General features: G+C 38.5%; 1 pseudogene; it reads right to left on the bottom strand.

The window, feature by feature from the left end:
• Positions 1-1,880: 1,880 nt before the first annotated feature.
• On the bottom strand, positions 1,881-3,462 carry LOC102877398 (annotated as a pseudogene).
• Between the last annotated feature and the right edge of the window lie 1,085 nt (positions 3,463-4,547).

Here is a 4,547-nt window from a genome sequence, read left to right as displayed (position 1 = left end):
GAAATGATGCTGGAGAAGAGTACTGTACATTCCCCAGGCTGTCAAAAGAACAGATATATCTTGAAGAAGGTGCAGCCAGAATGCTCCCTGGAGACAAGGACAGCAAAGCTTTATCTCACATACTTTGGGCATGTTGTTAGAAGAGGTTATTTCTTGGAGAGAGATATCATGCTTGGAAACGTAGAGGAATGGCAAAGGAGAGAAAGACCCTCAGCCAGGTGGATTGACACAGCAACTACAGCAATGGTCAGAGATTGTGAAGATGGCACAGGATAGAACAAGGTTCCAATCTGTTGTGGGAAGAGTGACTATGAGTCATATGTGACTCATTGACACCTAACAACAATGACAACAAACATAGAATATATAAATATGCCCATTTTTATAAAAGGTGATCCAATATAATGAAGAAATTATCAAATAACGTCACTAATACTCAAGTAAAATGTTTCCGAATATTGTTGAAAAATAGCAAAATAGGACATCAAAGCTGGTTTCAGAAGAGGCTGTAAGAAAAAGAATATCATTGCTAATGTCAGATGGATCTTGGTTGAAAGCAGAGAATATCAGAAAGATGTTTACTTGCCTATTGTAAATTACGAAAAGACTTTCAACTCTCTGAGTCATGATAAATTGTAGGTAACATTGAAAAGAATAGAAATTCCAGAATCCTAAATTGTGCTCATGCACATGAGCCAAGAGGCAGTAATTCAAACAAGGAGATAGTGCATAGTTTAAAATCAGGAAATGTATGCATTAAGATTATATCCTTTCACCTATTCAGTCTGTATCAGGAATGAAGGAAGATTCATAAAATACTTGCATTACATAAGAGAGATGCAAATTAAAATCACAATGAGATACCATCTCACTCCAGTAGCACTGGCAAAGTTTAACAGGACAGCAAGTAATAAATGTTGGAGAGGATGTGGTGAGATAGGAACTCTTTTACATTGTTGGTGGGATTGTACAATGGTACAACCACTCTGGAAGGCACTTTGGTGCTCCCTCAAAAAGCTGAGCATAGTAATTCCATATGACCCAGCTATTCCATTGCTTGGAATATACCTTGAGAAAATGAGATCCGAGGCTCAAATGAAAACTTGTACACCAATGTTCATAGTAGCATTATTCATCATCACAAAAACATGGAAACAGTCCAGATGTCCAATCACAAATGAATCGATTGAGAAGTTTTGATACATTCACACAATGGAATACTATGCACCACGCAGGAGTAATGATTTTGTAAGTTACTTTACTACCTAAGTGGGAGGGACTGGAAAGCATTATGCTGAGTGAACTAACTCAGTCCCACAAGGAAAAATTCTGTATAAAATCATTATTGTAGAATGAGTATGAGGATCCAAGGGAAGAAGGAGGGTGGAAATAGAGGGGTGAGGATGTGATGGGGGTAGGGTGTTAATTGTAGGATTGTACAATTCGATGGGTTGGTGGGGTGAAGGAAAAGGGAAGGAACTTTTGTGGAAAAAACAATATACTCAAACTTTGTAAATAAATCAATATAATTTTTTTTACAATTTAAGTAGGATTTATTAAGTGCCAACAGTAAGACTGATTTTCTGTTACAGTGAAATTCAGGCACAGAAGAGACCCACAATCCCTGACCTCAGATACTTTATGATCTAATTAATATAATACAGATTAGAAACAGTAAACAGAAAAGTTACATGTCAACGCTCAATTACTAGTGTCAACATCAAAGAGCTGTCATTTAAGTAATCCAAGTAAGAGTCAACCCTAACTAAGATGATGTGTAGAATGTTATTTGGCTTGGTGTTGACAGCCCTTAAGACAAGATATCCAAGTTCTACTGCAGATAAAAGAGTCACAAAGACACAATGAAACATTTAAAAGCACTATGAAAGGTTTTTGGTATTTTGGATCTTCTGTTTTCTTCTCATTATGGTCCGAAGTCTCCGTAATACCAATTTATCAGACAGAAGCATGTCATCTTGTTGTTCTAGATAATCCAGTAAATTTTCAGTCCATTCAAGTGCAGCTTTGTGACTAATGTGTTTTTCTGAATTTAGTTCTGTTTTTCTAGTCTTTCTGGAAGGCTTTTGCTCAGCAGGTTTGGCCTGGACCTTAGTACCTTCATTGTCAGTTAGAACCTGACAGCTTGAGTCATTACTCTGAGTGTCAAATCACTGATCAACATTTTCAACATCTCTGTGTTCACAATCTTCTGTATTCTGTAAAACTGTCGCTAAATTAGCTGCTAAAATGGCACCTTCATCTATATTCACACCTGAGTTCTCTTCGTTGCCAGGGAAAAGTTTTTTCCATGCTTTGGTTATGGTACTTGATTTTACTGTATTCCAAGCTCTTGGTACTTCATAAACTGCATCCAACACTGTCAAGTTCTTCCAGAACATTTTTGGGTCAACTCCTTCATCCATATACTTCTGTAGCAGTCCTGCTTGGTAGTATCTTTTTACTGTGGCTAAAACTCCCTGGCTCATAGGTTGAATTGGACTTGTAAACTTAGGTGGCAAATATTTCACAGATATTCTGCCATCATCAGAACTCAGCAATTCTTCATCTGGATGTGATGGGGGGAAGTCCAAAATCAGCACTGCTTTTTCCAAAAGCCCCTTGGATTTCAAATGCTTCTGTACCTGCGGCACGAAGTACTTTTCAAACCACTGTCTGAAAACAGAATGTTCTATCCACGCACCCTTTTGACTGAAATAAGTTACAGGAAGATTAGAAAGGTCAGTTCCTTTGAATGCACAGGGTTTTTTTGCTTTCCCCACAACACAGAGATTCAGTTTGTGTAAGCCTGTGGCATTTGCACAACACATAATAATGATTCTCTCTCTACTTGACCTGTACCCAGAAGTACCTTGTTCAGTTTCAAAAGCTAATGTTCTTGAGGGTAGACATTTCCAGAACAACCCAGTTTGGTCAGCACCATAAATTTGCTCTGGTTGTAGATTCTCCTTCTCAATAAATTGCTGAAAGTTATCACAAAATTCACTGGCAGCAGTTTCGTCTCCTTTTAACTTTGTTCCTTTACCAGCAGCTTTTGGAATACCATGACACTGTTTAAACCGAGTTAGCCAGCCAGGTGATGCATTGAAATCACCTTCCATTCCCAAAGTATCAAAAAAGAACTTGGCTTGTTTTGCACAAATTGTTCCAGACACTGGAATTCCATCTGTTTTCTGTTGATTAAACCACTCTATCATAACCCTATCAAGCTCCTCGTATGTGCATGATTTCATCGATTTACATTTGGATACCCCACTGGTAGGATCTGAACTATTTGCATAGTTTATAATCCTTTCTTTGTTCTTTTTAATATCACGAACTGTAGATTCGCCAATCCCATATACCGCAGAGAGTTTTTTGAAAGAGATGCCTTCCTCAAGTTTCTTAATAATATCAAGTTTGTCTTTTAATTGTCAATACCACTCGCTTCCGTTTCCCCAACATTTTAAGTATCTGATATTTTGGCAATTACTTAAACAAGGTATTTAACAACTTAGTTGCTTAACACAAAAGACCAGAAAATGGAGGTTTTAAGAACCGTCTTTTGCACTGTAAGTCCTATATATGGGTAGTGTTTCTCGTAGTTTATAAGAGTTTCTTATAGTTTTAAAACAGCTAGGAGCGTTTTAAAATCATGAAACTACAATTTAAGTAGAATTTATTAGTGCCTACAGTGTGTATGGTTTTCTGTCACACACAAGGAAATTCAGCCACAGAAGACATGCAAAAAACTATTTTGCAATAAGGCCAAGTTTCAATGAACTCCACCATCTGTCTGTCTTCCTTCTTAAAAATCTTGATAAACTGCATTGGAGTTGAGAAGTTTAACCAAAACTGTTCTCTAAAACTGGCCTGTTGGCCTTATCTCCTTTCAAGGAAGAAGATCTGTTCCTTTGGGGATGTAACTTTCTACTAAATCTATCATTATTTATCCTCAAAAAACAAACAAACAAACAAAAAAAACCAAACCCCAAAACTGGTCTGTTGAGCACTCAATTCTCCTTGGTTGTCACTGCAGGTTCAGACACCTAGGTGGGAATGAATATTCTGGGAAATATGCTAGAGTGGGTTCAAGAGGATGTCAGTGTCCAGTCTGACACCGCACTCCCTGATTCCATCTGTGGGACAATGCGTGGTAAGGAAGACTGGCTCTTCTAAGCACAGGCTACCCAGGTGAATGGCTGTGACAGTCACAGGCAAGCAAGGTAAGAGGAGCTGGGAAGAAGTGAGCAGTCCAACTAGCAGAGTGGTCTAGCAGAAAATGGAACTTGAACGGGTCGCAAACTTTTACCTAATGTATTTGGCAACCAAAAGGAAAGGTAGACAAGAGGTGGTGCCGCGTGAACAGAAAAAAGCAAGCCTGGAAAACTTCACTGATGGTCATGAGGACCTAAGGCAGTCTATGGAGGGAGGAGGCTCAGTGAAGGGCGTGTGTTAAAATAATCCCGGTGTGATAAATGATTGAGTATTATGGTTAGCACAGGAATCCAGAATTAAGGTTGCATAGAGAAGTGTACTCGGGGTGGGGG

This window comes from Elephantulus edwardii, unplaced genomic scaffold, assembly GCF_000299155.1.
Source record: "Elephantulus edwardii isolate Elephantulus edwardi_28Jun2011 unplaced genomic scaffold, EleEdw1.0 scaffold00502, whole genome shotgun sequence".
Lineage (NCBI taxonomy): Eukaryota > Metazoa > Chordata > Mammalia > Macroscelidea > Macroscelididae > Elephantulus > Elephantulus edwardii.
The sequence above is the reverse complement of the archived record's forward strand: the minus strand, read 5'-3'. Positions and strand labels throughout refer to the sequence as shown.